The following is a 22083-nucleotide window of genomic DNA, read 5'->3' on the forward strand; positions in this document are numbered from 1 at the left end:
AAACAAAACAACAAAACAGAAAGAGGAGGGGGAATTATTAACTCTTGTAGATTTAAAATCCATAAGTAGATGTCACTTCTAGCATGGCTGAATTCAGATGCTTGGAATAGGTTTTAGGAAGCTATCTTGCTTCATCTCCTGCTTGGTTCTGTTCATTGGGTCAGATGTGCCCCATCTCCTGTTCTCTGGAGTTTCATTATGTCTTCACAGTCCCAAGATGGAAATAACTTCTTTTGCTATAAACTCTCCCAAAGGTTCTGGGCTATATGTTGTTTGGGTTAACTTGATTCCTTCTTTCTTCTTGCACCAATCACTGTAGCCAGACTGTGGTACTTATGTTGATCAGTGTAAGCCAATGTCATCTGATCCTTCCTGGAATTTGGAGTGGGTTCAGGTGCACTCGAATGATGAGTACTAAAAGTGGGGTGGGACAGTTTCCCAAGGAAACACAGGGCTCTGAAATAAAAAAGGAGAGGAAGAGGAAGTTTGTGATAGAGGAAAATAATAGATATTTATTATATCTTTTCCTTTTCCTTTCCCTTTATTGTTTATTTTGACAAGAAAACATATATAAAAACATTGCAGAAAACAGAGGCCATTGCAGAGACCTGGTGATTAGCCCCTGGGGAGGACACTGACTTGAATTCAAGGATGGCTGGGTATATGAAAGACAGGGTTGTGTAGGAAGAGTAAATGGAAATTGGTAAAGCCTCTTCCTCACCTCCTCATCATATAGGGAGCTTTTTTAAAAAATGACTTTATTCAGATATAGTTCATACCATAAAATTCACTCATTTACAATGCACAATTCAATAGTTTTTTGTAATTCACAGAGTTGTGTGACCATCATCACCATGAACTTTACTTTATTATTTTTTAAGTTCATTTCTTTATTTTAAGAGAGTGTGAGTGGGATAGGGACAGAGAGAGGGAGAGAGAGAATCCCAAGCAGGCTCTGTGCTGTCAGTGCAGAGTCTGACATGGGGTTCAAGCTCATGAACCATGAGATCATAACATAAGCCAAAACCCAGAGTCCCACGCTTAACCAACTGAGCTACCCAGGTACCCCAGAAAACTCTGTATCCTTTAGCTATCATCTCATCTCCCTTAATTCCCCCATCCCCACCAGCCTTAGGCAAACACTATTTTTTGTCTCTACAGATTTTTGTATTCTGGACATTTAATATAAATAAAATTATATAATATGTGATCTTTTGTGACTGGCATTTTTCATTTAGCATAATGTTTTTAAGGTTCATCTATGTTGTTGCATGTATTAGTACTTAATTTCTTTTTTTATGGTTGAATAGTATTCCATTGTATGGATATTTCACTTTTTTGTTTATCCCATTCACTCATTGATGGATGTTTTGATTATTTCTAGCTTTGGGTACCATTTTTCGGTGGACATATATTTTTGTTTTTCTTGAGTATATATTTAAGGGTGGAATTTCTGGGTCAAATAGTAACACTGTTTAACTTTTTGAGGAACTGCCAGACTGTTTTCCTAAGCAGCTATATCACTTTCACCAAAGTTCCAATTTCTCTACTTCTTAGCCTGATCTTTTTATTATCTGTCTTTTAAAATATTACAGTCATACTAGTAGGTGTTAGGTGGTATCTCATGGTTTTGACTTGTATTTCCCTAATGGCTAATGATGTTGAGTATCTTTTCATAAACTTGGTGGCCATTTGTACATCTTTATTGGAAGAACGTTTATTCAAATATATATAATATATAAGCAATTTCCTCCATTCTGTGGTTATCTTTTCAGTTTCTTGATAGTGTCCTTTGAAGCACAAATTTAAAATTTTTGAAGTCCAATTTATCTATTTTTTCCATATGTCACTTCAGTTTACAAAATTTTTTAACCAACTTGACAATAAACTATTTGTAAAAAAAAAAAAAGACAATAATTAAGACAATAAATGGAAAATAGTGTCTGGTAAAAAAAAATTTTTTTAATGATTTTATTTATTTCTGAGAAAGAGAGAGAGAGAGAGAGCGAGCGAGCTGGGGAGGGTCAGAGGGAGAGGGAGACACAGAATCCGAAACAGGCTCCAGGCTCTTAGCTAGCTGTCAGCACAGAGCACAACATGGGGCTCGAACCCACAAACTGTGGGATCATGATCTGAGCTGAAGTTGGACGCCCAACCGACTGAGCCACCTAGGCGCTCCTGTCACTTGATTTTTAATATGCCACCCTTGCTGCTTTTTTTAATAATATATTTTTTTAATTTGAGTATAGTTGACTTCAGGTGTACAACTTATTTTTAATTTTTATTTATTTGCCATACTTGTGGCTTTTAAACCTGGTACTTGGTAAGAAAGTTTATCTCAAGCTTACCTCTGTTTCTTTTACACATAAGATATCGCAGGTACTTCAGGTGAGTCCTAAGAATGTTTAAAAAAAAAATGACTCACAAGCATGGGACATCAGAGCCTGAATCAGGTGAGAAGGACATCTATTCACGGGTGGCCAAATGTGAAAGGTTAGAACCCATAGAAGTTAGGAGAATATCCATGCATGCGGATGGTTCAGAATTGGGTGCTGGAGCCTAAAAAAGGAAGGAAGGCACCCACACATGGGAGCAACCTGGCGTAGGGAGTAAGAACCTGAATGGGCAATGAAGGGTATTTATGTCAGGGGCAGCTAAGTGCACCTGAGCGCCCAAATGCATGAGAGGGATTTCACATTGAGGGTAGAGTAGCCTGGAATAGAGTATTGGTAAACAAATGAGATGAGGAGGGTATCTGCATAGGGGAGAGGATAGTGGAGCATTGTAATGGGAGATTGATTATATTCAGAAATACTGATAAAATGTTAAGGATAATAAGGGCCAGGTTTATTATGATTAGAGAATGGATTAAAAGTATAGAAAGGTAGAGAGGCACCTGGGTGGCTCAGTTGGTTAAGCATCTGACTCTTGATTTTGGCTTAGGTCATGACCCCAGGGTCATGGGGTCAAGCCCCATGTTGGGCTCTGTGTTGAGTATAGAGCCTGCTTGAGATTCTCTCTCGCCCTCTGCCTCCTCCTTTGCTCATGTGCATGCTCTCTCTCTTTAAAAAAAAAAAAAAAAAAAACTAGAACAATATTTGTGGTGAATCAGAATTGGAGGTATTGAGATAAACTCATGGTTTTTAATATAGAAAGATCAGTATATAAATATACATATATTCAAATATATGTATTCACATATACATGTACATATATACATATGTGCACACATGTATTGATTAGAAATGTCTCCTGAAAGAACTTGGGAGTAGTGACATCTCAATAGCAATGAGTAAAACCAGTCCCCAGATCTTGGTCTTGGTCTCTAAATACCATTCTGAGAGCAGGTGAAGTAGCTTGCATAAGGCTGAAGGTGGGCATTGACTATTGGGAGGCTGTTCATTTCAGGAAGGCAGAGTGGGCTACTTACATTGGGGGCACACAGGCCTGTAGTGTCTTGGGGACCAAGCTTTGGATCCACAGCAAGAGTGAGTTGGATCTCAGCTCTGGATTTATCAGCTAAGTGATGTATTGACCACAGGTTCTTTAATATTTCCTGAGCCTCAGCTCCTCATTTGTAAATAGGACAATAAAAAATAGAAGGGGAAAAAGTAAGTCAAATGCCTGGCACATTGCCAGCACACAGTATTCTTACTGGGAACACCAGGGAAGGCATATTGTAGTAGTGAAAATAAATAATGAAATCAACAAAAACAAAAAGATTCTGAAAACTTTCCAAAATCTTCATCTAAGCTCAGAAGACCAGGAACTTGGTGGAGTTCCAGGGGCTTTTCAGTCCCATATACCAGCTATGAAATTAATATGTAATGCTTTTGTGTTAATTAAGCCTTTAATAAAATTTGTGATAGGAGATCTGGCCCACGTGCTGGATAGTCTGAAGAGTGGGGTGCCAGATGGGGCGGGATGAGAGGAATTGTGCCAATGTGATTTTATTCCAAAGAACTAATGAACTGGGGAAATTCCTATGGAAATGGGCTGCCACTGGGATCTCCCTGCTGCTCAAATCAGAGTCTTCTCAGTTTTCTTCCTCCCACAATAGCCAATTCACCAAGCCTTTCTTCTCAGTTTCACCACAGTTTTTCTGCTTCTCTTCACCACCACTCTGGTTCCAGCCTTCCATTCTGACTTGATTACTTTGTGAAAAACTTTCTAACTGGTCTTCCTGCCCCTAGTTATTACATCTCCAAACCATGCTCTATCCTGCCCTATGGAAAGTTCCATTTTTCCAAGGATTAATCTGATTATATCATGCCCACACTGCAACTCCTCAAATCCTATTTCTTCCATGATAAAGCCTGCCTTCCTCAGATGGCATTCAAGCACCTTCTGCTATACAACCAGCTACAACCAACAGAAGCCATTCACTCTCTATCCTTTGCAACCATATTTTACATTTCTGCCTAAACTTTTTAAAAAATTTTTTGATGTTTTTATTTATTTTTGAGACAGAGAAAGCATGAGCCAGGGAGTTGCAGAAAGAGAAGGAGACAGGATCTGAAGGGGACTCCATGCTGACAGCAGACAGCCTGATGTGGGGCTTGAACTCACAAACTGTGAGATCATGATCTGAGCCAAAGTCAGATGCTTAGCTGACTGAGCCACCCAGGCACCCCTCCGCCTAAACTTTTCACCTAAGCCTTCCTTCCTTTTCCTTTTGCAATGATTGTTTCTTTTTATATCCTGTCACTAAATGTTTTAAGTCACAGTTTAAAATGCCCATAGCAAAATAAAGAGTGTGGCTCAGTCTCCTGTCCATCACAATTTCCTTCTCCTTGCAGGCTACAGTTTTCACTCTTGTTGATTATCTTCATATCTTCCTCCATATTTCTACGTAAAATGCTTAAGTTGCTACTCAATTAAAAAATTTTCCAACAAACAAAAGTCTAAGACCAGACAGCTTCACAGGCCAATTCTACCAAACATTTAAAGAACAGCTAATAGTTATTCTCAAACTATTCTAAAAAATAGAAAGGGAGGAAAACTTGCAAATTCATTCTACAAAGCCAGCTTTTCCTGATAGCAAAACCAGATAAAGATACCACAAAAAAGGCCAATATCACTGATGAACATAGATGCAAAAATCATCAACAAAATATTAGCACATGGAATCCAATAATACGTTAAAAAAAATCATTCACCACAATCAAGTGGAATTTATTTCCAGGTTGCAAATATGGTTCAATATTCACAAATCAACATGATATATCACATCCATAAAAGAAAGGATTAAAACCATATGATCATTTCAATATATACAGAAAAAGCATTTGACAAAGTACAACATGCATTCATGTGAAATAGGTTTAGAGGGAGCATATCTCAACATAATAAAGGCCTTACATGAAGAACCCACAGCTGACATCAGACTCAATGGGGAAAAACTGAGAGCTTTCTCCCTAAGGTCAGGAACAAGACAAGATGTCTATGCTCACCACTTTTATTCAACACTGTACTGGAAGTCCTAGCCACAGCATTCAGACCACGAAACGAAAAAAAGGCATCCAAATTGGTAAGGAAGAAGTAAAACTTTCACTATTTGCCAATGACATGATACTATATATAGAAAACCAAAAAACCACTAGAATTGATACATGAATTTAGTAAAGTCACAGGATACAAATCAATGTACAGAAACCTGTTGCATTTCTATACACTAATCATAAAGCAGCAGAAAGAGAAATGAAGAAAATAATTCCGTTTACAACTGCACCAAAAATAGACAAGTACATAGGAATAAACTTAACCAAAGAGGTGAAAGACTTGTACTCTGAAAATTATAAAACATTGATGGGAGAAAGTGAAGACAACACAAAGAAAGACATTTTATGCTCATGGATTGAGAGAACAAATATTGTTAAACTGTCTATACTATCCAAAGCAGTCTACAGATTCAATGCAATCCCCAACAAAATACAATAACTGGATTTGTTCCACAGAACTGGAACAAACAGTCCTAAAATTTATATGGAACCACAAACGACCTTGAATAGCCAAAGCAATCTTGAAAAAGAAAAACAAAACTGGAGGTATCACAGTTCCAGACTACAAGTTATATTACAAAGCTATAGGAATCAAAACATTACACAGCACTGGTGCCAAAATAGACACATGGATCAATAGAACAAAATAGAAAAACCAGAAATAAACTCACAATGATATGGTCAATTAGTCTTAGACAAAGTTAGAAAGAATATCCAAAGGGAAAAAATAGTCCCTTCAAACAGTGTTGGAAAAACTGGTCAGTTACATGCAAAAGAATGAAATTGGACCACTTTCTTATACTATACACAAAAATAGACTCAACATGGATTAAAGACTTAAATGTGGGGGTGCCTGGATGGCTCAGTTGATTGAGTGTCTGACTCTTGGTTTCATCTCAGGTCATGATCTCGTGGTTTGTGAGTTCAAGCCCCGCATCAGGCTTCAGGCTAACAGTGGGGAGCCTGCTTGAGATTTTCTCTCTCCTTCTCTTTCTGACCCTCCCCTGCTCACTCTCTCTGTTTCTCTCTCAAAATAAATAAATAATAACTTAAAAAAAAAGACCTAAATGTGAGACTTGATACCATAAAAATCCTAGAAGACCACATAGGCAGTAATGTCTCTGACACTGGCTATAGCATCCTTTTTCTAGGTATGTATCCTGATGCAAAAGAAATAAAAGAAAACTTAAAGTACTGGGACTTGATCAAAATAAAAAATTTCTGCACAGCCAGAGAAACAATGAACAAAATTAAAGACAACCTACTGAATGGTAGATAATATTTGCAAATGACATATCTAATACAGTGTTAGTATTCAAAAATGTAAATAATTTACATGACTCAACACCCCCAAAATGAATAATTACAATTAAAAAATGGGAAGAAGACATGAACAGACATTTCTTCAAAGAAGACATCCAGATGGCCAACAGACACATGAAAAGATGCTCATCATTACTTGTCATCAGGGAAATGCAAAACAAAACTACAATGAGATACCATCTCATACCTGTCAGAATGGCTAAAATAGAAAACACAAGAGAGGTGCCTGGGTAGCTTAGTTGGTTAGGCATCCAACTCTTGATTTTGGCTTAGGTCATGATATTGTCATGAGATCAAGCCCCACATGGGGTTCTGTGCTGGGCATGAGGCCTGCTTAAGACTCTCTTTCCCTCTCTCTGTGCCTCATCCCTATTTGCATTCTCTCCCTCTCTTTCCAGTATTAAAAAAAAACCCCAAAACTCAAGAAACAACAAATGTTGGTGAGGATGTGGAAAAAAAAAAAAGAACCCTCAGACATTGTTGGTGGGAATGCAAACTGGTGCAGCCACTGTGGAAAATAGTACGGGAAGTTCCTCAAAAAATTAAAAATAGAACTACCCTACTATCTAGAAATTGCACTACTGGATATTTACCCCCAAAATATGAAAACACTAATTCAAAGGGATACATGCACCTCTATGTTTATTGCAGCATTATTTACAATGGCCAAATTATGGAAGCAGACCAAATGTCCCTCAATAGATGAATGGATAAAGAAAAGTTGATGTGAGGGGCGCCTGGGTGGCTTAGTCGGTTAAGCGTCCGACTTTCACTTGGGTCATGATCTCACAGTTCGTGGGTTCGAGCCCCGCATCGGGCTCTGTGCTGACTGCCAGTTCAGAGCCTGGAGCCTGTTTCAGTCTGTGACTCCCTCTCTCTCTGACTTTCCCCTGCTCACGCTGTCTCTCTCTCTCTCTCTCTCTCTCCTAAAAATAAATAAAACATTTAAAAAAAATTAAAAAAAATAAAAAGAAAAGTTGATGTGTGTGTGTGTGTATACACATATATAATTATTGAGCCATAAAAATAATGAAATCTTGCCATTTGCAACAATGTGGATAGAGCTACAAAGTATATGCTAAGTGAAATAAGTCAGTCAGAGAAAGATAAATACCATGATTTCCCTCATATGTGGAATTTAGAGAGAGAGACAAACCAAGAAATAGAATCTTAAGTATAGAGAACAAACAGATTGTTTCCAGAGGAGAGGTGAGTGAGGAGATGGGTGATTGGTAACTTATCAAGATGAACACTATATAATATACAGAATTGTTGAATCACTATCTTGTACACCTGGAACTAATATAACACTGTGTGTTAACCATACTGGAATTAAAATAAAAAACTTAATTAAAAATTTAGGTATCTATGGGCTTTCTACTACTGAAAATTTCACACTTTTATTACACACACCCACATTCACATCTTTCCTGTCCACACATCCTGCCAGATGCCAAAGGTGCTTTTCCCCTTAGAGAAGTACCCTCAAAGTTTGCCCATGATTATCTTCCTGAGACCTTTCTTCACTTCCCATGATGAAGGTCTTATTTGTTTACCTGTCTTCCCCTTGTGATAGAGGTCTGGTCTTGTCTACTGGCTTCCATGTCTTCCTCTCATAAGGGAGGTTCTTGTGCACTGGATTCCATGTCTTTCTCTTTTTTGGTTTACTCCCTCATTTTGGAGAAGCACATTCTTTCCGGTTTCCTATAAAGAATTCAGTGCATGTGTAATTTTTGAGACCTTTTGTGTATTAAAATATTCCTATTCTACTTTCATACTTAAATGATAATTTGGCTGGTCTGAAAATTCTATATTGGAAAATCTTTTCCATTAAAATATCATCTAGCATTCAGGGTTGTTGTTGAGAAGTCTCACTTCATTCTGACTCATTTCTGTTTGTGAGATCTTATCTGCTTGTCTTTTTTGCCTTAATTCCCACCATATCCCCTGTTTTGGTTGGGTTGCCTTCAGCAGCAGATAAATGAAAATCAACTCAAAGTGGCTTAAAAAATAAAGTGCATCTCATATAAGAAGTCCAAATGCATAATGGCTCCAACGATAGTTAATTCACTGATAAATTATATTACCATTGGCCCCAGACTTTCCATTTCTAGCTCTTCCCTTCTCTTTTTTTCCTTAGAATAGCTCTCCCTATGGTTATAAGATGGCTAGAGCAATTCCACGTATATCCAATATCCAAATACAAGAAAGTTTAAAGAGGAAAAGATCTCTTTGTTGTTATCTTTTCTAGGAATAAAGAAATCTTTCCCAGAAACACCCAGTTGATTTTACCTCATGTCTCATTGGTGAGAATAAATATCACCTGCCCAAGCCTAAATCAAAGATAAAGGAATGGTACTTACTACCTTGGTTGGTTAGGTTAATCAGGATTCACCTTTAAGAGCTTCGGAAGTAGCTGGAACACATGCACATGACCAAATGGAGGAGCACAGATACCTGAAGAAAACCAGGGCTGTAAGAGCAAGGAAGAAGGGAAATGGTTTAGAAACGGAATCAACAGTGTGTGCTACACTCTTGGACATACTTCGTTTCATTAATCCTGACTTGATTACAGTGTCCCCAATGCTCATATCATTAGGCTTCTGACTTTGCATTGGCTCCTGCTGTTCTTGTCACTGTAGGAAAAGTAGTATGCTTGACTTCTGAAGTCTCCCTAAGAAGTCATTTATCTCTGCACACTTGGCTAGCATTAGATTAACCTTGTATCCTCTGTAAGTAAAGTCAGAGTGTTGACACCAATGCTCCCTTACCCATCGAGATGGGGTCCTGCCTGCAGGTTTGTACTGAAGCTCTCCTGATTTCCCATTACCACCAAGGCTAATTGGTTCAAGGAGAGAATATTGAACCCAAGTTTAACCAATCAGATTCTCTCCTTATTTGGTATTAGGACTAAAAGAAAGGCAATCTCCATCTGCTTCAAACTATCACTTACAACTCAAGAGGGGCAGCCATATTCCATCTTGTACTTTGAGGAACAGAGAAATCCATTTGCAGGGAGAAGGAGCAAATGCAGAAGAGAGAGCAGACAATGAGATGGAATGAAGTGTTCCTTGCTTTCTCCTTCTTTTTTTTTTAAAATTTTTTAAACTTTATTCATTTTTGAGAGGCAGAGAGACAGAGCACAAGCAGGGAAGTGGTAGAGACAGAGAAGAGACACAGAATCCTAAGCAGGCTCCAGGCTCTGAGCTGTCAGCACTGAGCCTGACACAGGGCTCGAACCTACTAACTGTGAGATCATGACCTGAGTCAAAGTTGGGCACTTAACTGACTGAGCCACCTAGGAACCCTCCCTTAAAAAATTTTTTTTTAAAAACATGTATTCATTTTTGAGAGGCAGAGAGACAGAGCACAAGCAGGGGAGGGACAGAGAGAGCAGGCTGGCTTTCTACTTCTTGATTTCAGTCCCTCTCCAAGGACTGGTTGCATTCCTTGCTCTTGTATCTTGTGAAGTAAGAAAGTCTCCTCATTTTAAATCCTCCTTTTTTATTTAAACTGGTTCTCTGGAGGACAAATATCATATGTTTGCACGTATAGGAGGATTAGGAGGAGCTTAACTGAGGAACAAGGGGGAGAAGAAGGGGGGAAATGGTGGGGGAAAGGGAGAGAGGCAAACCATGAGAGACTCTTGAATGCTGACAAAAACTGAGGACTGATGGATGTGGGGGGGAGGAGGGATGGGCATGGAGGAGGGCACTTGTGGGGATGAGCACTGAGTGTTATGTGGAAACCAATTTGACAATAAACTATTTGTAAAAAATAAATAAATAAACATTAAAAATTAAAAAAAATAAACTGGTTCTCTGGAAATTCTGCTATTTTTAATTATACCATCTTAATTTAAGGGGTTATGACCAATCCTTCTGGAAACCTGAGGGCTTTCTCTCTCCCTTATCACCAGGTTTTCTCTTTCCCTTATCACCATGTTTTATTTATCGCACACACTGTGGGGAATCTGGTATGCTTGGGGAGGGGATCTGAGTTGTTGTAAGCAAGAACAGGTAGGAGGGCGTGTGTCTGGTTGGTGCAGAGACTAGTAGGATGTCACACTTCTTCCACGTGGTGTATAGTAAGCATTGATAAATATTTGAACAGATAAGCATTCTAGACCTCATAAACCTGAATCTGATAAAAAATTAAATCTTAAAGTAATTGTTAATAGCTGTTGTGTGACACTGAGACAGAAGCCTCAGTGATCATCTGTAATTGTTGTACCCCTGGTCACTGTGTTGGGGTATCAGACTTACATTTATGAGCTGACTTCATGTAATGCAACCAGTTTGCTGTAAGCGGGACACTTCTAGTGCTGACACAGGACTTAGAGAAGTCCTGAGGAGTTACAAACAGCTTGGGATCTCAACAAGCACTTTTGCTCAGAATCTTTGCATTGACTATGTCACCTTTCAATTTTTTTATTTTTTATTTTGTTTAAAAAATTTTAATGTTTATTTATTTTTGAGAGAGAGAGAGCAAGAGAGAGAGCGAGAGATTGAGATCGTGAATGGGGAAGAGGCAGAGAGAGGGAGACACAGAATCTGAAATAAGCTCCAGGCTCTGAGCTGTCAGCACCAAGCCTGATGCAGGGCTGGAACTCTGAATGGTACAATCATGACCTGAGCTGAAGTCGGATGCCCAACTGGCTGAGCCACCCAGGTGCCCCTATTGTTTTTTTATTTTAGAGAAAGAGAGAGAGAGAGTGCAAGTGTGAGTGGGGGCAAGGGGCAGAGGAGAGAGATGGAATCTTAAGCACGTTCCATGTTCAACATGGAGCCCAACATGAAGCTTGATCCCATGACCTGAGCTGAAATCAAAAGCCAGATGCTCAGCTCACTGGGTCACCCAGGCGCCATTTCCTGCTTATGTCACCTCTAATCATGCATTGGCCTCCTGGCCAACTTTTATCACTTCTCAACCCAAATCCTTATATGTATGGTGTTACTTTGGACAAATTGGAACTACAGTTCCCAGAATCCCCTTCTTTGTATGATTTGCATTAGAGTTGGAAAAAAAAAAAAGAAGCTAGCATGCGATTTGGTAGGTAGGGAAAGAGCTGCCATGTTCTGGAGGGAACACACAGAAGTTTGCATATTTCAGTCATGCCCACTCTCTACCACGCTGGTGACTTGTTCCAGATGTTCTTGCTCTCTCCTACCCCATACTAGGCTATTTTCTCAAGTGCAGGCCCTGCTGACCAGAAGTGACTCCAGGCTGGGCTGTTCCACTCTGATAGCTGAAGTGCCTGGATTCCCAGCTGGCTTTGCATGCTTCACCTTGGCCATCTCTGCCAGCGCGCTAAAGGAAGGCTGGCCCGTGATTTTACCCTGATCCTTCAACTTCCGCTTTTCACTTGATTTCGTTCCTTCTTCAATAATAGTAGGTAGTAACTATATCTTGTTTGCTATCCCAGAGGTCATAGCTTCTAGCACATAAATGTATCCTCAAAAAACATCTACTCAATGATCTTTAGTTTATAGAAAGAAGAAAGAAACTACTTGTCTCATTGAACTGGCCTTGATGCCAGATGGTGGAGATTCTCTTCACAATTTTGGCTAAGAGGAAAAGGTGCTTTCCAATCTCTGATTACTTACTTCTTAAAATAATTCCACAAGGCATATTCCTTAAAAGAAATAGAGAAATGAAAGTAGCTTGCTTAAGATTCTGGGGCAAAAGAGGAAGTAAACCCAAATTAGAACTTGTAGTTATATTTTCCCTAACTTACAACTGAAGTCTGCTTAGCAACTCATTAAATTTTATTTTCTTACTTTATCAAACCCACTTTTGTTCACCACCACCTCTTCTGCCCCTTCCCTGTGCACACATGTATGCTTGTCCAAACACCACCAGGAAAAAATTATGGAAGTCCTTGTTGAAAGTATGGCTCTCCAAAGGGAATACATTCAAGTCAACTTAATGGGTATTTATAGAGCATCTATATGTACGAAAACTTGCACTGCAAGTGCAATAATAATGTGGAACCATTATTAGTTATTACTCAATTCCAATTCTCAGTATCTTGTCTTTTTCTCATTTCTTTAGTTGAGTTCTTGGGATTGTGGTTTCCTCATGAACATACACCCAAAGTAGCTTCATGAGATTCAGCAAAAGTAGATTCTCCAGGCCACAGTCCATCTAAGAGAACATCTTGTCATTCCTCAGGTGGGTGGTTCTTAAAATTTAGGAGTAAACCTTCACCTGAGAAGCCTCTTTAAAATGCAGAATCCTGGGCTTCCTTCCTCACGCTCCCCCAACCAACTCTGCCCCTACAGATTAACCTGTGTGATGCAGGTTTAAACAGTTAGATCATGACCTAAGCCAAGTGAGACACTCAACCAACTGAGCCACCAAGGCGTCTCTCCCACTTGATTGCTTTGAATCCACAAACCCCCTGTAAGAAGAATTAGTAGATTTCCTACTTTATATTTGAAGCCCAGTTTAGACACAGTCTTCTGGAGAGAGAAACAGAAAAAAAGAGAAAGCTTTCTTTGCTAATAAACACTGATTTCAGAATCACTCCTTCCTAACTATTTGAACTCATTCCCAGCTTATTGCTGTTGCAAGCCTTTCCTGGGAAATGTCTGGGTTCTCAAGGCCAGGGAGCCTTCATACCCCTTGAGGTGGTCAGGACTCTTCTAATGGGCCCATCCGAGGCAGCCCTAGTTTGCAGACTGAATGTATGCAGGTGCATCAAACAGTAATGGGAACTTCAGGGGACCTGGGGGTGGTGGGAACTGCCTTCCAGAACAATGGGGCCATTGTCATTCGGGCCCCGCGGCGGGCTCTGTGCTGACTGCCAGCTTACAGCCTGGAGCCTATTTCAGAGTCTGTATCTCCCTCTCTCTCTGACCTTCCCCTGCTCACGCTGTCTCCCTCTTTCTCTCTCCTAGAAATAAGATAAAAATATTTTTAAAAATGTGATAAAAAAAAAAGTTACAGGATGCCTGGATGGCTCAGTCCTCTGAGTGTCCAACTCTTGATTTTGGCTCAGGTCATGATCTCATGTTTCATGTGATTGAACCCTGCACTGGGCTCTGTGCTGGCTGTGAGGAGCCTGCTTGGGATCCAATCTCTCTCTCTCTCTCTCTCTCTTTCTCTCCCCTCCCCCCACTCATGCTCTCTCTCTTAAAATAAATAAACTTAAAAAAAATCACTCAGTATTTATGGGGAAAGTGACAAAATTAAACAAGATTGAAATCTCTTGATAAGCTGCTGACATTGGGTGATGGGTAGATGGGGATTCAGTGTATGAATCTCTGCTTTTGTACAGATTTGAAATTTTCTTCATTGAAGAATTAAAAACCAAAGTCACTTCATATCCATCCAAGATATGGTGATTATGTACAGTAGTGGAATATCTATAGGCCCTAAATTTGGAGTTGATAGACTTCACATTTTATGAGGATAGTGTGGTTTTTGGAAGATTTTTAATACTAAGTTTTTGGGTTTTAAACTCTTAAAATAATGAGAATTTATATTTGTTGTATAATAATTAGGGCGAGGCAACTAATGGTCATGACAGTTCCTTGATGAAAGTAGAATTATCTCTATCCTAGAGGCACTGAGGTAACTCCCTGGCTGGAAGGCTACTAGCTGAAGAGGAAGGGGATTTTGAACTCGGGAAGTATGTCTCAGGTTCACACATATCATGTGGCTCAGCTTGAGGGCACCATCTTTTTGTAAAAAGCATTTTTTAATGTTTATTTATTTTTGGAAGAGAGACAGAGACGAGCAAAAGCAGGGGAGGTACAAAGGGGGAGACAGAATCTGAAGCAGGCTCTAGGCTTTGAACTGTCAGCACAGAGCCCAACACGGGTTGAACTCAGGAACAGAGAGATCATGACCTAAGCCGAAGTTGGACGCTCAACCAACTGAACCACCCAGGTGCCCCTTGAGGGCACCATCTTTAAGCAAATATTCATCTTGAGTATCAGTTAAGAATGATTTTTACCACAAATTACAGAAAACCATATTCGTTATAGCTTACGTGGCTTAAGCAAAAAAGAGTGTTAATATTCTTACCTAATAAGGAGATTGGAACAAGCCACTCCAGGTTCAACGCCGCCACTCAGGCTGTCTCCGTGGCTCCAGGTGCTTTCTATCCTTATACTCAGCCGCCACTGCCTGATGCCTTCCCATCAGCACAATTAACTTCTCATCGGCACACAACAGTGGCCTCATACAACTTTTCAACACACTTGCAAGAGAGGAAGAACAGTCAGGAAATGCTAGTGAATTCTTAAGGGTGTTTCTCTCCTCAGCAGGAAGCAAAATATTTCCCAGGGGCTCCCGGTAGACTTCCCCTTAAGTATCATTGGCCAAAGCTTTGTCCGTGGCTCTGAGCAATAAGAAAAACTGGGAAACTGAGTATCTAGTTAAAGAAGGATCAAATTACTAGGGTTGATCTACATAAGTCCTTCATGAGCCCAAGGACACATTAAATCACTGGGCAAGTCGGATTATTATTATTTATTATAATTTAAAGATATATAGATCTTTACTTAAAGTTTTTTAGGAACATAAGGGAGAGATTTATACCAAATAGCACAACAAAGTTTCTTTTTTTTTGGATTTTTTTAAAATAGTTTATTGTCAAGTTGGTTTCCAGATAACACCCAGTGCTCCTTCCCACAAGTGCCCTCCTCCATGCCCATCACTCCCTTCCCCTCCCCCCACACCCATCAGCCCTCAGTTTGTTCTCAGCATTCAAGAGTCTCTCATGGTTTGCCTCCCTCCCCCTCTCCCATTTCCCCCCTTCTTCTCCTCCACGGTCCTCTGTTAAGTTCCTCCTAATCCTCCTGTACGTGCAAACATATGGTAGCTGTCCTTCTCTGCCTGACTTATTTCGCTCAGCATAACACCCTCAATTCCATCCATGTTGCTACACATGGCCAGATTTCATTCTTTTTCATTGCCATGTAGTATTCCATTATATAGCTTAACCACATCTTCTTGATCCATTCGTCCGTTGATGAACACTTAGGCTCTTTCCATGTTTTGGTTGTTGAGCACAACAAAGTTTCTTAAATATACCTTTTAACATCTCTCTGTCCCCAGAGTCCCATTTCATATATCAGTTGCCCTAACCTCATCCTGTCTCTCCAAATAAAATTCTCTTCACTATACTCTCTTTCTGCTTCTTTCTCTCCCTAAATCCTCATTTCCAGATCTTTCCTTCTATGTCTCTTTATCTCTTTCTTATGTAAGAGTAATCTAGCCCCTAGTAATTACCTATTGGAGTAACAAATTATTCCAATTTAGTGGCTTAAAATAAACATGTTATCTTACAAGTTCTGTCAGTCAGGAATTTAGCTGGATGTTTCTGGCTCAGCATCTCGAATGAGGTTGCACTCAAGGTGTGTTAAAGGCTGCAGTCATCTGAGAGCTGGACTGGGGCTGGAGGACCTCCTTCTGAGATGGCTCGCTCCTACAGCTGTTGACTTGCAGCCTAAGTTCCTCATTCCATGGTCTCTCCATAGGACTGCTCAACATGGTGGCTGGCTTCTCCCAAAGTGAGTGGTCTGAGTCATACATCATCATTTTTACTTTATTCTGTGGGTCACACTCAAGGGGAGGGGAATTAAGCCCTTCTTTTTTTTTTTTTAATGTTTTATTTATTTCTGAGACAGAGAGACAGTGTGAGCAGGGATGGTCAGAGAGAGAGGGAGACACAGAATCCAAAACAGGCTCTAGGCTCTGAGCTGTCAGCACAGAGCCCGACGCAGGGCTTAAACCCACAAACCGTGAGATCATGACCTGAGCCAAAGTCAGACGCTCAACCGACTGAGCCACCCAGGCACCCCTAAGCTCCTCTTCTTGAAGGGAGGTGTATCAAAGGATTTGTGGACATGTTTTTTAAACAACCACATCTATACTATATATCATTTAATGTATCACACCTCAGTTTTTTTGAGGGGGGGAGGGGGACAAGGGTAAGAAGGAATAAAAGAATAGGAACAAAAGTGACTCTGGGTTGGTAGCTGTATTTGTCTCCTCAGGCTGCCACAACAGAATACCACAAACTGGGGGTGGTTGGGTGGGGGGAGCTTAAACAACAGAAATTTATTTTCTCACAGTTCTGGATGCTAGAAGTCCAGGATCAAGGTGCCAACAGGGCTGGTTTCTGGTGAGTCCTCTCTCTCCTCTCTGGCAGGTGGCCACTTTCTTCTGTTTCCTCATGTGGCCATGCCACTGTGTGCACTTCTGGTGTCCTCCTTTAAGGATACCAGTCTTACGGGATCAAGGTCCTACCCTAATGACCTCATTTAACCTCAATTATCTTCTTCTCTAATTAATTAATTTTACTTTTTTATTTAAAAATTTAATGTTTATTTATCTTGAAAGAGAGAGGAGAGGAGAGAGAATGAGCAGGGGAGGGGCAGATAGAGGGAGAGAAAGAATCCCAAGCAGACTCCATGCTGCAAGTATGGAGCCCGACATGGGGCTTGAACCCACAAACTGTGAGATCATGACCTGAGCTGAAATTGAGAGTCAGACGCTTAACTGACTGAATCACCCAGGAGCCCCTAACCTTAATTATCTTTGTAAGGGCCTCTTCTCTAAATACAGTCACATTGGGGTGGGCGCAGTTTAGGGCTCCGACATTTAAGTTTGGGGAGATGTAATTTGGTTTGTGACATTAGTTATGTATGTCACGTTGCTGCTTTACACATCACTTCTTTTAAGATCATGTTTTAAAATAAAACGCCTTTGTGGCTTTTGGGGACACAATGTTGTACTTTTTTAAAAGTATTTATTTATTTTGAGAGATGGGCTGCAGGAAATTGACAGAGAGAGAGGGGGAGAGACAGAATCCCAAGCAGGCTCCACACTGTCAGGGCAGAGCCTGATGTGGAGGACAAACTTACAAATTGTGAGATCATGACCGGTGCCAAAATCAAGAGTTGGGTGCTCAATGGACTGAGGCTCCCAGGAACCCCTATGTTGTACTGTTTAATATAATTATCAAAGTTGTAACATTTTTATAAACAATATTTTAAAGCAATAATCTTTCCCCATAGGAAAAAATGAAAGTAATTCTTTTTAAATATTTTTTAAAAGTTTATTTATTTTGAGAGAGAGATAGAGCAAGAAAGGTGCAGAGAGAGAGGGAGATACAGAACCCGAAACAGGCTCCAGGCTCTGAGCTAGCTGTCAGCACAGAGCCCGATGTGGGGCTTGAACCCACAAACCATGAGATCATGCCTGACCTGAAGTCGGATGCTTAACCAACTGAGCCACCCAGGTGCCCATAGGTGGAACTTCTAAAAACATGATCCTTAAAATTTTTTTTCTTTTAAAATTTTTATTTATTCCACATCCTCAGAGGAGATAGATCAGGAGTGAAACTGACCTGGGTTAAATTAGGTTCTCCATTTTACTAGTTGTATAATTGTAAGCAAATCATGTAATAGCCCTATAAATCTTTTGTTTCCTTAACTGTTCTAGGGAAACTATTACTCTCTTCTCCTCTAAACTGTGAGGCTCAGATGATATGGAGAAGAATGACTGTTGGCATGGAGCAGGTGTCCAACCATATTCTGTTAATATATATATGATGAGAAATTAACAGAGTATTTGAACAGGGCAGTGCAAAAAAATTTACAAGTATACACCTTAAAACACTGCCCTAATTACAATCCTGGGAGAATGTATAGTATGATAGAGAGAGAAATATCAGAATTGCATAGTCTTGAGTCCTGTGACCTTGGAAAAGTTATTCATACTTGTGGTACCTCAGTTTTTACTTCTCTAATACCCTTAAAATCACACTACTAAATTGATAATGCCATCTCTTCTTTGATAATTAAATGAATCAATGAATATGAAGTGCCTTGAACAGTGCCCAAAGTTTAGTAAACATTGCACTAGTATTGTTTTTTTGTTATAATTATTATCATGTCTCTTTGCACTCCTCTTCGTACCTTAGTTTTAACAGTAGGTGGCAGCAATGCTCTCTTAATCAATTTAAATGAAACCTGCCAACTTTCTGGAATAGAGATCCCTGAAGGCTTACCCAATAAGAAGATGTGTGCAGGGCATCAGGATAGCACTGGGAGAGATATCATAGAGAAAAGAAAGGAAGGGAAGAGAAGGACAGGAGGGTGGAGGGATGGTGGAAGGCAGAAATGTTCATGGCAGTCAGAAATGTTTAGAAGTGATTTGATATTTCAAAAGAAAATACTAAAATTGTCATTATGGGGGTAGGGTGATTTAGTGTTATTTTTGTTTTTAAATACATGTGGGAGAGGTGCCTGGGTGGCTCAGTTGGTTACGCGTCTGACTCTTGATTTCGACTGAGGTCATGATCTCTCAGTTCATGACATGGAGCCCTGTGTTGGGCTCTGCACTGAGAAGAGGGACCTGCTGCTTGGGATTCTCTCTCTCCATCTCTCCCTGATACCTTCCCCATGCTCACTCTCTTTCAAAATAAATAAATGAACATTAAAAAAAATAAAGACATGGAAGAGTGGTACTTACCATATATTTTCTGTGTTGACAGTTTTTAAAGATCTTAACTGGTCCTAGATGAGATTTAGCAAAATTGGCTGCCCAGAAAGAATCTGTAAAAGCGTAATGTTTTACTGTTCATTTATTTTTTAATTTTAATTTTTTTATTTTAGAGAGAAAGAGAGAGAGAGAGCATGAGCAAGGGAGAGGGAGAGAGGGAGAGAGAGAAAGAAACCCAACCAGGGGGCTTGCTCAGCACAGAGCCAATAGTGGGACTTGATCCCATGACCCTGGGATCATGACCTGAGCCCAAACCAAGAGCTGGATGCTCAGCCAACTTAGCCACCAGGTGCCCCTTTACTGTTCATTTTTTAAAAAAATCAAACTATTAATCTCAATTAGAAAAATATGGCTATTTTCTTTTGTGTAAAATATTCCTTCTACTATAAGACACTTAGTGTTACATTAGTTATCTGTTGCTCTGTAACAAATACTGCAAAGGTTGATGGCTTAAAATGATAAGCATTTATTATCTTATATTTTCTGAGGGTCAGGAATCCTGAACTGGCTTAGCTAGATGGTTCTGACCCAGGATCTCCCATGAAGTTTCAGTGAAGATATCAGCTGGGGCTGCAGTCATCTGAAGGCTTGATGCAGCTTTTTTGAGGAAGCTTTGCTTCCAAGCTGGCTCACTCACATGATTGGTGGCATGAGGCCTCAGAACCTCCTCAGTTGTTGGCTAAAGGCTTTGATTCCTTTGCATGTGAATTTCTCCACAAGGTGGCTTGAGTATTCCCTAACATGGCTCTGATCTCTCCTAGGGTTAGTGATCCAACAGAGACCACAGAAGGAAGCCACAAACCTTCTGTGACCTGGTCTCAGAAATCATATTCTGGGGATGCCTGGGTGTCTCAGTCAGTTAAGTGTCTGACTTTGGCTCAGGTCATGATCTCACTGCTTGTGGGTTCGAGGCCCATGTTGGGCTCTGTGCTGACAGCTCAGAGCCTGGAGCCTGCTTCGGATTCTGTGTCTCCCTCTCTCTCTCAGCCCCTCCCCCACCTGTGCTGTCTTTCTCTAAAAAATAAACATTAAAAAAAAGTCATATTCTGTAACTTCCACCATAATTGTTCAAAGTGAATGAGTTAGTAAATAATATAATTCTCAGAAAACAAACACATATGGGAAATGAAGTTCCCACATGGAGAAACCACAGGCTGTCTCACCTGTCTCAGTGGGGCCCTGGACACATCATATCCTCTCCCTGGATCTTGATTTCTTCTCTTAAAAAGAGAACAGGCCATGGCTCCATGTATCAATTCAACTCTAAAGTGGCCTATCTCTGGTCCATCTAGGTATGATTTCAATTAACAACCTGGTCTCCACTTTTTTCATCTCTACAATGAAATGATCTTAGTGGCTTTCAAACTTTTTAGACCCACTGTGAGAACTATAGTTTACATTGAAACAGCATACACACCAAGGCATGAGAAAGAGTCCACATGGATAACAAAAATATAAGTCCCACAAAACAATACTTAGGCTTATTTGCATGATGTACTCTCATTCCCCACCCTCCACCTCATTCTATATTACCCTATGAAAAAATTCAGGTCAAAATCTACTACATTGATTTACAGTCCATTAGTTGATTCACCATTTTTTGTGTTAAATACTAGCATCCACTCTCACTCATGGTGGCTCCTTTTCCAGTGGTGCTAGAACAGAAGTGTTAAAGAGCAAAGGAGTCTTCTCCTTCCAGTTTCTAGGAGGCAAAAAGCTGGTTTCAAGCTTACCAGTCTATTCTAATTAGGCAGGAGCTAGTATCAGAGGTAGCCTGTCCAGGTACTGTTGGGCCTGTAACTCATGACCTGTCACCTGGGGCAGTCCCCTATCTTTAGTTCACTCTTCCTCTCCACAATTGGAGTTAAGTATCCTTTGCTTATGTCTTTGCAAAGTATCCTTTGCTTTATGACTTTATGTCATAAAGTTGTTACTAGGCTCAAAATTAGACGATTAGGCACTTACCATGTGGCAGAGAATTTACAGACAAATCTTTTATCTTCGCAATGACCTTGCAAGACCTAGAGTATTATACTTGTTTATAGACGGAGAAATTGAGGGTTAGAGAATTTACATAGGCAAGACCTTAAAGTTAGCAAGTGGTGGAACTAAAATTCTAAACCAGTTCTGACTTCATGGCCCTTCAGCAAAATGCACAGGTAAGCCATTTTCATTTGATGTTTAAGCGATGACTATTTGGCATATAAAAATACAGATTCATCCTGAATCACCACAGCGTAATGACTTCAAAAACTGGTCCATCAGGCCAATTTTTCTAATCTGTCTCGCCCTTACCACGACGAACACGTAACACACCTCATTCGGGTTTGGGGCTTTAGCGTTTATAGCTGTCTTGACCCACTAGGGAGAGAGAACATTAACAGCGCTTCCGCTCTCTCCTCAGGCGTCACCAGTGAGCATCGCTCAAAGAGAACAGGTCAAAGCTGAGCACGTTTCTTTAAGTGGTGCCCCTCAATGGGCCCCAAAACGAAGTTCCCAGGTCGCTTCAACTCAACCTCTTGACATGGAAAAGTGTCATTTTCAGCGAGAAAGGCCTCGCTTACAGCTCTTTCCCTCGTAAGTTTGGTTCCGTCAAGTGTGTGCTTGTCTCGCTTGCTTAACCCGGAGGCCCCCGCGGGACCCCGTCAGGGACCTGGTTCCCAGGGCCCCTGGAGGGCGGGGCCGTCACCACAAAGCCCTTTATTGAGGCCCCGGAGTGACGCAAGGCTCCCAGGCC

At 40.3% G+C, this 22083-nt stretch overlaps 1 long non-coding RNA gene across 3 annotated transcripts; it reads right to left on the bottom strand.

Moving 5' to 3' along the window:
• Nucleotides 1-24: 24 nt before the first annotated feature.
• On the bottom strand, nucleotides 25-22000 carry LOC144232300 (uncharacterized). Of its 3 annotated transcripts, XR_013335357.1 has the most exons (7): nucleotides 21312-22000; nucleotides 19317-19399; nucleotides 14859-15033; nucleotides 9188-9297; nucleotides 8381-8528; nucleotides 3431-3570; nucleotides 25-456 (listed from the first exon to the last, which is right to left on the bottom strand). It is a non-coding gene; the product is annotated as an uncharacterized LOC144232300 (long non-coding RNA). The 3 variants fall into 3 exon arrangements; XR_013335356.1 differs by lacking the exon at nucleotides 3431-3570; XR_013335358.1 differs by lacking the exons at nucleotides 3431-3570; nucleotides 19317-19399; nucleotides 21312-22000 and adding an exon at nucleotides 16125-16403.
• Between the last annotated feature and the right edge of the window lie 83 nt (nucleotides 22001-22083).

Source organism: Crocuta crocuta, unplaced genomic scaffold, assembly GCF_008692635.1.
Source record: "Crocuta crocuta isolate KB4526 unplaced genomic scaffold, BGI_CrCroc_1.0 scaffold134, whole genome shotgun sequence".
In the NCBI taxonomy this organism is placed as follows: Eukaryota; Metazoa; Chordata; class Mammalia; order Carnivora; family Hyaenidae; genus Crocuta; species Crocuta crocuta.